The sequence below is a fragment of the Melanaphis sacchari genome, unplaced genomic scaffold (assembly GCF_002803265.2).
Source record: "Melanaphis sacchari strain LSU unplaced genomic scaffold, SCAv2.0 Contig43_pilon_pilon, whole genome shotgun sequence".
Lineage (NCBI taxonomy): Eukaryota > Metazoa > Arthropoda > Insecta > Hemiptera > Aphididae > Melanaphis > Melanaphis sacchari.
In genome coordinates this window covers 769,615-782,416 of record NW_020271284.1, presented here as the reverse complement: position 1 = coordinate 782,416, position 12,802 = coordinate 769,615, and the positions used below count along the sequence as shown (strand labels likewise).

The following is a 12,802-nucleotide window of genomic DNA, read 5'->3' as shown; positions in this document are numbered from 1 at the left end:
ACGTGGTTCTGTCTACTGCCCGAGACTGGTCACCATATCGCGTTCTCGGTACGACGACGTCTGCAAAACAAAACGGATAGAACGTTATATAACAATATAATATAATATGAACTTCAATTGGTTTTCCACTCGAGCCGTTTGAGATATGCGCCAATTATCAAATCGCATTCAATTCAAAACGGAACTCGGTTGATCCGAAAACAAATGACATCTCATGATACGTTACGTGAGCTGGGTAATAAAATGATCTTGTTTACGAGATAGTAATAGGTAAAGGTTAGTTAGTAGATTTTGTTCTTAAAAATAATTCTTGTAATTTATATTGTTTTCTGAAAAGATGTATCGTCGATTATATTTGACAATATTCGTACGCCGGTTAGTGCAGTACTAACAGATTTATTATTTATTTATTTTATTTTTTTTTTTTGATTTGCTAAACGACGATAAACGACAATTGCTGTTTAACTTTTTCCAAGTCAATCGCTCTAATATATGTAAACCTATTGCCTTCAGAGTCGGTGTCGTACCTTCTACAAGATTCAGTACATATTATGGTCTACTCTCTTTGATTTTTTTTTTTTTAAATGCGTTATACACAGTTTTTCCTAGTTAATGAAAATTGAGTTTAGTCTACCCTTGTCTTAAAATCTGTTATATCATTCTTGTAACTATTCATGTCCTGAGTCACATGCCACATATCGTTTGGATCAATAATATTATTCCTTACTTTTCTCTTTGTTTTTTAAACAGAAATATTTTCTGTCTTAAATACAGTAAGAGTATTTATTTTGCTGATGATATGAAAATAGTTTTGAAGAAGACTACTGTTATAACACTGTCTTAAGTTTCAGCACGATCTTAATATTCTTATTAAATCAAATGAAAATCTTAGTCTTATATTGAATATTAATAAATTTCGGCCAATGATATTTAACAAAAGTCACTATCAATTAATTGTATTTATTTATTGATGATTTGAACTAATTTCTTATAATAATGGTAATAATATACATTTTAATATTAGCTTGGTTTTAATCTTATTTCTTTGTCACTATCCTCAAATTAAAAGCGCTATTTAAAGAGCTCTTAAACTATTGGGTTTCATTGAAAAATTGTCTAGTTAATTCAAACTCCTAATCTTTCTGAAATATATTTACTGTTACTTATTTATACAAACTGTTGAGAACTGCTAAGCTGCATAGAACGCTAAGACAACTTGTGTTTACAAATAAATCTAATGGGTTAAATGAAAGTTAATATATTTTATAGAATGTGCATTAAATGTCTATTTTCTTTCTCATGCCAATCCTAACATATTATATTATAGTAATATATTACAGTAAATATATCTAATAATGATAAGTCATTATTTTTAATTATGTATTTTAATTGAATTTAATCTATTACATTTCTTTTATTTTTTCTGCTATGATATATTTTGTTGCCTTACAGCAATTTGTGTTTTTTGGACACCCACTTCTTCTCTTTTGTTTAAAAGAAAAAAAAAACTTGTAATCAAAATAAAAACTATCTTTGAAATTTGTAGCTAAATATATGGTTTATTATTATTATTATTTAATAACTATTCTACCATACTTAAGTTTATGAAAATAAACTACATGAGATGACTAATACATCAAAAGAAAAAACAAGCGAGGTTTTGCTTCAAAAGTCATGGTTAAACTTATAAATCTCTTTATGTTTCTACAAGTAGCAAAAAAAAAAAAAAAAAAAAATAAAAAAATAAAAGATAAACAATATATACGTGGGATTGAAGTATGTTATTAATAAAGACAGAATTGTGTACTCAGAAATAAGTACAAGTGACTTCGTTCTGGTAGCATGAAGCGTCAATAAAAAAAATATTTGAAGTGGAAGAAAATTTAACTTTAAGACGACTAACGAGACACAGACATACATATATATATATTTATAAGTTTTGGTGTAATTGTATAATATAATACCCTAAAACAAAACATCAGATATAATATCATAGATAAATTAGAAGAAAAATAACTAAGGTTATTTATTTATTTATTTATTGATGATATTAAAGTGTATACTTGAAAAGGAAATGTCTCTGTACATTTTTCATACCTAATAAATAAGTTTAAATAGTCATAAGGATAAAAAATAGTTTCAACGCAGGTAAACAGTTGTAGAATTTGATAAAATACAGGCTAAGTAAACTCATTGTTGTAAATATCAGATACTTTAAAACTACAGGAATGGTTTACAACAAATCGAATCAAATTTACCAAAGCTATTCACATATAAGAAGATAAATAGTTCTTAACAATATATGTTATTGAACTAGAATTTTGATCAATAATTTAGACAGTAAAAAAAAAATAGAAACATCAAAATTAAAGAGTAAATATTATTGCTATGTATAAATATATTATTGATATGCGATTTTTATACTTCATAACTTGTTAATGTTAAATATTAAAAAAAATTAATCATTTGACAGAAAAAAAATAACCTCAAAAAAAATATCACCCAAAAATTACATTTATGAATTTTTAGTAAACTAATTTTTTTAATAACGACTACGATGGCGGGTAAATAATATTATAGTGTGTTGTAATCTTCATGCGCACCGTACTTACTAATTATTTATCATATCGTATTTAATAACATTAATATTATTAAAATATGTATGACTACTCACAGCGTGTGTTCTTTGACCCGTATAATATAATACCACACCACATAGTCGATTTCACGCGACGTTAATTTGTATACAGTTTTGATAATATTAGCTCTAAGTTTTTCTCTTGAAGATATCAACAACGTAGTGTGCGGGAAGCGTATTAATTGTTTTCGTACACGTGAATAAATTTCATAATATATTTTATTAAATAAAAATTGAAAAGTGTGTGTAGATAAAGAGAGTACACCGGTTATTAGTGAAGTTTCATTGTCCCGAAATCCTGATGACACGATTTTAATTTGAATACGTAAGTACACGAACTAAAATTGTGTCTTGTAGGTACATTTCGCTTGCTCAAAAAGTTAATTGTTTTTTGTTTTCATATTTTCGACACTAACTGTGTACGCATGCATGTTCCGACAAACATTTGCGCGGTGTAAAATAACGATTTACTCCGGTTTATTCACAGGTTTAGAAATATTTCCCTTAGGATTTATATTGGGGCGATGTTCTTTCTCTTTACTCTCATTACAGAAATTTAACCTGATCTCGTTGTCACATCGATCGGATATTTGTTTTATTTGTAAATAAAAAAAAGAGTCAAATTTTCTAGTCTACCTATTTTACATAACGTAATTTCTATAAACGGTTTTAAATTAGATTTTAAGAGAATAAAAACCATTTCGTCATCGGCGAAAATTTTAATAATTATAATGACGATAATGACGATAAATATTTTGATTCAGTTGTCTGTTATATATATACGTAATTACGCGTATAAATACACATATTACCCGTGTTATTTTTATGCTAGCTTTATTAACTTATTTGAGACTGGCAAATCTCTAGCTAGGAGTACTGTTGAATATATATAATTCAGTGATAGAAACCTATACGCAAACGCTATAAATTAAAAAAAAAAAAACACTTCAATACTATGAAAAATTAAGACCATCGGCTAAGTCAAGCCACCATATAAACTTTTAATTTTCATCTACTATAAACGCAATTTATCGAATTTTTAACATGTGAAATTTAATTCTATAGTTGGTCGAATACGTGTAATGATTTTAAAGAATTATATAGTACATTTGTATAAATACAAATATGTATTTTTAATTTTGGGTTAGAAAATACGTATAATGTGTTGGTGATCAGTGATGATATATAAGCCGAATTATATAAAAATAAAACACTCACTGTACAAAATAAAAACCTTAATGGCTTTATTTTGTTTCATAAAATATCATCAATAATTAAATTTATTTAAAATCTTCGAAACCTTAATACTGTAATAGGGATAGAAAAAAAAATAATAAAATATTTTTAATAATAAAGCATGACACACCGTCACAAATTGTTTTCTAAATGCAATGATTGTAGCTTAATAAAATATTATTGAATTTAAGTTTAACGCATCCATCATAGTAACTATTGCTCGATGATAATGGGGTACATTCAAAAGCTACTGTAATACAGGAAATCAACTTCCCCGTTCTTTTTTTTTTTTTATTATTAAATTATTGTTATTATTCGTAGTTATTTCGTTTTTATTGAGTATGATAATTTAAAATTTATTATTTATGAGTGTAATTTTTTTGTGTAAAAACATTCGTAACGTCAGCATAAAGCTCAATAAAATCTGATTATTAAATTATGACGGGTAAGAAGAAAATATAAATAATGCATTTATAAAACTTGTTTTAAATTTGAAACATTAAAAATTTAGATTGATCTGTATAATATTCCACGATAGAAAATAACTGTTAAAGTATATATGTGTATATTTAAGAAAAGGAATAAATAATAATTGTTCAATAGTAGATGAAACTTGTATATTAAACAATTTTGATTGTATATTAGGCAAATAAATCTTTTTCTTCGTCTTTTACTCGATAGAGAAATATACGATGACCGTCGATAGTCAAACAATATAAATTTTCAATTTACAATACTTTCCAAATATAATGTGGTAAAATGTATTTTTTGAAACCATATAGAAAAAAACCACTTAACTAATTGATTTGTGTTATTTATTATTTTCTATCTTACTGGAAATTCGTAAGATTCGGGGAATTCGAACAAATTCCTATATGATTATCATACGTAAAAACTAAAAAGTATTTCATCCTTTACAAAACAATTTCAGTTTAAATTCTTAGTTTTATTATTGCATTAATTTTTTAACCCAATATGCTTAATAAATAATATATACATATTGAATATATAACTTATGTAATTCAATTTATAAATATATGTTTTACGATTTAGTATATTATTTAAACCGTTTTTGACGTGCGATTGATGTTGGTGGGTATCGTTCTATTGTAACCAATATTTTTTATAATTTCAGACGATAAGTATAATAAACATAACTGCAATTGATGTATTACATATTTTACTTGTACGAGTGCCAATCGTTTCTATTCATGCAATATATTATAAGAAATTTTATTTTTGCAAAGTACCACAAAATCAAGTACCAGTGGATTTGGAAAAGTTAAAGTCTTAGTTTTTGAGACGTTACTGTGTAGAACAAAATTTTAATCGTAGTGTGTGAGAATATACCATAAAATGTGTCGTATTATGTAAAAAATTGCCAATGTGATTTGTTTTGTTCTTTTTAATAAATAATAATATAGGAAGAATTAAGTTTTAGCAAGTAAGATATTTTTTGGTAAAGTAGGTCAGGTCTATGAAGCAGATGTGCTGAGGCAACAAAAATTATAATATGTAAAAGGGATCTCCGGGTCAGTCCGGGTAGTCCTGGTCGGTCCGTGATCGTCGAGGTATTAGATGAGATACGGAAGGATTACAGGAGGAGTTTTTGTTAACAGTATTTTTGTATTAATAAATTGTGTTTCCGACCAATGGTCGTATATTTTGTTTGAGTAACTACGCTATTTCATCTTACTGTTTTCAATTCGATAGAGATATATCACACCGAAAGGTAAGTATACGACAAATTGCATTTATTACTGTTCAAAAGTTTTCTAAGTTGACGATGAAATTTTGTTTTTGTTCGGTAAGGAAAAAACAAATATCTTTAAGCTCGTAAATAATGAAAAAAGCATGTTAAGTTAATCAGTTACATTTACGGTTGTTAATAATATTTCATTTAAGTTTTCAATGGTTTTGTATTTTACCTTACTCCAGACTTAACTTAATTAAACATATTTTAATTTTAATTTATGTTGTTTTTGTTTATTTTCATAAGAAGTTTAAAAATGTAATAGTTATTTTTTTCCCGCTATAATCAAATTTAAATTGCTGTTAACATCGTGGATACGCATTAGTAGTATGATCACAATTTGTAAAAACGTAATTGTATGTATTATATAAAAAGCGCTTTATACGAGCCTCTGACGTTAAAAATTTGGTAACGTTGGCATTAGCCAAATGGCGTTACACTATTACAGCGTTTTAGTGAAAACATATATTTATATAACCTTAAGTTACAATGAAAATAATTCAAACCAGAATGTATTAAAATGTATATTAAGAAGTTTGAAAAAGAAAAAATAATAAGAAAAAATATTGCACTATATGTAGTATAATATATTAAAAACGTTGTGAGAGTTGAGATTTGTTTAAGAATCTTTGCAGAGCTTTTATATAATTTCCGCGCTTGTCTAAAAGTAATAATAATAATAATAATATAGTCGAGAGATGTGAATGGCGTATTCCGTGAACAAAACACGGAATAATACGTTTTGCTCACACTCCTATTGATATGTGTAGTAATAATTTATGTATTATTACGGTACTGATTACAACTTCGTTTCAATTATGGTCAACGCCATAGACATTATAGCTATCACATAGCTTGTAAAATCGGCGGCATTTGTTAGTATGGCGACTATAAATAACAATAGTATAATAATAATAAATACATTTAACGGAATGTTACTTTTTTAGTCATGGTAGTTTGTGTTTGACGATGAAACACGATTATTATTTACGTGACGTATCCAAGGCGACCGTGCATAGTATAACGATTGTGTCGATTTATCGAATTTAGTGGGACATAATTTCTTTAGGAGTAGTTTGAAGTGGTCCCTGGGAAGACGACTAGAGACTTTATTTTTTATTTTTCAGGTTGCGATTACGTATTATCTCTTGGTCTGAAAAAATTCATTAACATTAAAAAAAAAAAAAACCATAATGTGTAATAGGTTTTTTTCTCTACTCGTTTAGGAGCTGATATATTTCGCTAAGTGTGACAGTGTGACACTATACATCGCCGGTCGCTATATTTTATACAAAGCGCACAAAGAAAAAGATTATTATGTCTATATATAAAACACACTGTATTATTTTGTACGCTTATTTGATTGTTTGTTCTTTTTTTATTACAAATTTCTTAACAAAGAGATTTTTTAATGATTTCCAGTGCTTGATAAAGGATAAATGTTACAAAATAATTAAAACAGAAATCCGACTTAGTAAAATAATCATATAATATAATAATAAAGCAATAAAGAGTGTAGAACAATCATTCTTTATTTCTGTACATTATATACACTAAAGCACTGAATCTCGAAATATTCGTAATTATATACCTACTGAATAATATTGTATATATATATATATTTAATATCGCTGGTTGTCGGATTACGTTTACTCACATTTCTGAATTTGATATGGTTTGTTTTTTTTACCAATCTTTGTGAAATTAATTTTTCAAACCACTCATATTAGTTTGCTTGTAGTAAAGAATATACGTGCGTGGTGTTTTCGAAAATAACATTTTCACCTTGTGCAATTAAAACTGCAATGAATAGTTGAAGGAATATTGCCACATATGAAATTAATGAAAACATATGTAGTGAAAGAGAGAAAGAGAGATTGTGAGGAGTACCGCTCGTGCATAATATGTAAATTGTATACACATTACGCATATAATAACAATAATTATAATAACTAAGAATACTCCTCTGCGCTGAACTTTAGAATTGGGAACGTTATTTAATATCACAAGCATATTATTATATTACACGTGTGAAAACGGAAATCAATATTGTTTGTGGCAGTAAGTAAAAGAAAATACTACTTATTGATAACTTGGAGACCGTCCAACAATCGTTCTTTCGTTTAACGGCTTTTAAAATGGATCTCGGGAAATAATAATATGTCCCGTTCAATTCGATTGCGTTGTACATAACTTTGTAGGAACGTTCGGCCAACTACAAAAATATACATGTATAAAATATCTAGTTGGTATATTTCGTTATTTAATATTTTATTTTATTTTATTTTTCTCTCGCACTTTTTCCCACATTGTAATTCAGTAACTTTTAATAAACGTACATAATATAATGATGTAATATTCGAAATACATTTTCGTGCATAGAAATTTTATAGATTCACATCAGTTGTTCGTGTGAGTGTCTTTTCTAACAGTAGATATTTTAACAACCCAAACGTAATATCGTATTACGCATAAGTGTTGTTATTCTTTTAAATAAATTAAATGTATTAAATTTATTAAAATGTTTATTTTTGCATAATATTACTTTTAAATAAACAAGTTTTAATGGTTTTGAAAATATTATTAGATTTTTGAAGCAGCGATGTTTTATTGATACAAGTATATATATTGTAAATGTTCTCCACGATGTGAATAGGTATTAGTTGATATATTATATTATAGAGTCGTACATTATATTATACATAAACGTAATTAGTTGTTTCTGTCTAAATTTTGCAAATGTACACACCGTAGTTGGTAAAAATAATACAACTGTTTTAATGCAATAACTAGTTATTTTCTTTAATAAAAGTGAGTTGTTGTTAAATTATACATAAATATTTGTTTTGTATAGAAACTCATAATTTGTTATACTTATCTACAATGGCAGTTAATTCTTTATTTATTTATTTATTTATTACTGATATTAAAAACTACTTAGTTGCACAAACTAAGATAAGTTCATAGCTAGCTAGTTATTGTTTATACTACTACTTAGTACTTGTTCCATATCAACACGAACACCTGTTATTACACCGAGTTCGCTGTACTGGAATTTATTATTGATTAATCTAACAGTGGTTATTTACATCTTAAATAATAAATAAAATATAGTTTAATGTATAGTGGAATTCTCTAGTTAATTTTTTCTCGGAGAGTAAACTAATGGGGGGGTTTTTTTTTTAAACTCAAATTATGTATTACGTAATTGTTAAAATAATGTACTATTTGAATAATAAAATAATAAAACGGCACTCTGAATAGGCAATTTCACTACATTACTGCTAAGGTTACGATTTTGTGACATCTCAGTAATACAATTAATAGAATATTTATTTTTAGTTTTAAATTAGATACTAGTTACTAAAGAAACATCAGAGCATGTACACATGAGCTCCAAATACAAAATCAGTGCAAGAATAAGTTATACATACTGTTATGTAAGGTAGAAACTATAAGAAACTATAATAGACACATATAGTAACGAATCCGGATTTTTTTTTTGAAATATTCAAATGTATATGTTACATCAATATATGCATGTTATATTTGCTAAATATTTTTTGAAAATACTTTGCCAAATTGTTTTAATATTAATAGCTAATTAATTGCATAATAATTTCTAGTAACTAGACTTATAAAATTAACATTTTTCTATATACCTTAATTAAATTTAAAGTTCACATTTCTTTAAAAAAAAAAAAGAAAGAAATATCTAGTTTTTCATTAAATTTTTTTGTACATTTATTTGAATATTTAAAGCATGTTATTTTCAATAAACATAATTTAATGTAAATTTTAAATTTGAAACAATAATTTAAAAACAATATGGGTATTTATTGATGTGTAAACTTTTTTATTCATACAACTGTAATACTTTTATAATACCACACGTACACGTGCCAATTGTATACGGCGTTGAGAATTGTAAATATGCTATATGTGGTTACAATAGTCGTAAACATATCATTAATTAATTGCAAGTTATATAAAATACAATAAATATAATAATTTTTCAGGGGGTGTCACAGAAAACTACTATACTTTTGAATTTGTGATAAAAATGCAAAGACAAAACACAATTATACGTAACATGCGTTTTGCAGTATTAATTTTATACCGCTTCGATATGTCATATTCATTTTTAATGACCAATAGAATCTAAAATGATTAAAATATATGGACAATAGCAACGAACCCATTTAAATTCCAATAGCTTGTATAGGTCGTTTCAAAGTTTAGAAAATTACAATGAAGATAGGTTGACCTAAACTCCTAAACTTTACTGCTTGTTTAGTTATGCAAAGTTGGCCCGGTAGAAGCTCATAAAGGACGATATTGCGGAAATGAGAGAACTCGTGCTAAATTGAAATAGAAGAGTGGTTGTGTACTCGTATACTCAGTATACTGTGTAGTATATGTGTGTATATTTAAATTAAGTAAAAGTCGCATGAAAAGTTTAAAGGGCAGACATTTTGAAGTGGTTCCAATAAGGGTGAAAGTAATGACGAATAGTTTTGTAAGGCCGTTGATTATTGTTGCGCACAGACATTATATAGACATTTCACGCTTTTGCGAACGCAATAATAATTTGACCTCTAAACAAATTATAATTTATGTTTGCATTTGTTAAAGTCATATGCAACGCGTAAATATTATTTCCAAGTGCACTTTTACAGTGAATATAATTTTTATTTTTATATTTTATGGTAGCGGCATGGTTCGTCAGTTTGTAAATACCCAGTTCGTCATTCAAACGTAAATTTTTTTTTCATATTATAAATCTTTCTCGTATATTACTGTGGTTGCCCATTTTCCATTTGTTTTGATAAAGCTATATTGTGGTTTTCCCAGTTTGCAAATAGCACGATACATACATTTTATCAGTGGTTCCCAACCTTATTTATTCTACGCCCCCTTTGTAGATTTTCAAAAATCTCGCCCCCACCTATAAATTGAAAAAATTATAATTTTTTTGCTTACTTTACATTTTACAAATAAACCATATAATATTCGGAAAGACTAATTTTTTATTGATGATAGTAGTTATAAAATATAAATAATATAATATTATAGTGGAATTTTAAATATAATAAAATTTGATAAATAAAAATTTTACTTTGTGATGACTGCTTGCGTCTCACCAGCGATATGTATACGCCCCCCAGGTTGGGAACCACTGCATTATATAATATAAGTTTAATTTGATTTTATTTCTAAAATGTGAATCGTGTAATAACAGTATGGAATTTTGTTGACTTTAATGTAATTACCAAAATCGGATGCGCGTGGCATCATACAAATTTAGCGTCACGGGTACCGACAAGGATAATAATATACATATACGAAATTTCGAGCACGCTGTAAAAGTAATAAAATACATATAATATTACGATACGGGATCAAAATTTGGTCGATGTAAAATGAGTATGTGGTCTGCTAAGGTTTTCGAAACCCTTGAACCTCTCATGTGCAAACACAGATCAAAGTCAATATGAGCTCGTTAGGGTTGCGACAAAAGAACAGAGGTCGAAAAAAAATAATAAAAATAAAACTAACTAAAAAACAACAATAGACGAGTATAATACGTGGTTGTTATACGTGTACGAAAAACAAGTATAAGTCAGTAAAATAGTAAATTCGGCGAAAACATTAGTCGAATTGACGGTCGGCTAAGCACACGTCGGCGAAAACGCATTCTGTTTGTTTGTTTACTAAAATCTGTACGAAACTTTTGGTAAATTAGTAATTATCAACTTAATTGTTCTGAACCTGATATGAATAATTCACTGTCCGGTTTAATTCTGGGACACCTGTATTGTGGTGAAGTTTATTTCGACGGATATTAATATTGTGTTAACGATACGGATCTCGGGCATTTGTTTAATAATATATTACATGTCTACGTGTGTATATGTGGGCGGTGCTGGGTGATTGGTGAGGTAAGTCGGTAGATAGGTATAGAGCGTGGAAAGATCCTAGCATCAATTTCGGTTAGTATCAGCGCTGCATAATAGTATTATTATGTAATCATTAATATTGATCGTACTATCTGTACGATACTGCAGGTATATACCGCGAAATCGGGTTGATCGTCTCTTGATGCGAGTACAACTGGATTGGAATAGATAAAACAATGATTTTTTTTTTTTTTTTTTTTAATGGATGGTCCACGAATGTGTGATGGTCATATTTGAACCATAGATCGTCCGCGAACATTTGAGTTGTGAGAGGTGTGTATTGTGTTTTCAGTTCATCCAAGTCGGAATATACGTATTTAATCTATCATCGTCAGACTTAAGATTACGGCGTACGAGTGAAAAGAGTAATTAAAAATTCACATAGAAAATAAAAATAATCACTCCACGACAACGAGTAGACGAATCGTCAGAAATCTCGAATTTGCTTAAAAACCGTCTCGGTTATATCGCGTTAGAATAGTGTCTATACAGTGTCGTTGTCACTGACCCGCGGTGACAAAACTATTCGAACCGTCAATTTTATTTTTTACACACTAATAATCGGCGGGGGAAAAATATCGCCTCCCCGGGGTCGCGGATCGCGCGGCGTGATCAATGTGCTTATTATACGCACGACGGGAAGATGATTGATCGGCGGTTACGCCCGTTACCGGTTTTCTCTCGCCCCTATAATTCAGTGGCGTCCACCAATAACGGGCGCGCACAGGTGACCCGCCACTGTCGCGGCACCGCCGTGCCGTGAACCGCCCGAGGGCTGGGGAATGCGTTAATTTTATTTATTCGTCCTGCGTCCGTTTTCGCCATCCGCAATCATCATCGCGCCCCAGTGTCAACGTCACACGCGATTTATCGATCTCTCCCTCTCAGTCTTCCTTTCCTTCGACCTGCACGTCTGTCGTTCCTCCCCTGCAGTCGTTTCGCTCACACGTTCGGCTCTGCGTCTATCTATCTATTTATCCATCTACGCGCGTTAGTCACTCGAGAGTGCCACGCCACCGCCTGTATGATATATGTACACTCACGACCAGAATGATTTATTTCTCTCTCTCTCTCTCTCTTTTGATTCGTTTCAGGTGCACGCATGCGCCGCCACCCTGCAGGTTATCGCGGGATATTCGTTTTTTTTTTCGTAATACTCGACGGTACATATATTACACGAAAACCACGTTCCCACGCGTTCCATTTTTAACAATT

General features: G+C 29.0%; 1 protein-coding gene across 1 annotated transcript in view; it reads right to left on the bottom strand.

Annotated features, from left to right (window-relative positions):
- LOC112597748 overlaps positions 1 to 12,802 on the bottom strand; it is a 287,612-nt gene continuing 274,810 nt past the window's right edge. The window contains exon 7 of the mRNA XM_025343932.1: positions 1 to 60. The gene's annotated coding sequence lies outside the window, so the exon portion shown is untranslated. The remainder of the gene's footprint in view (positions 61 to 12,802) is intronic.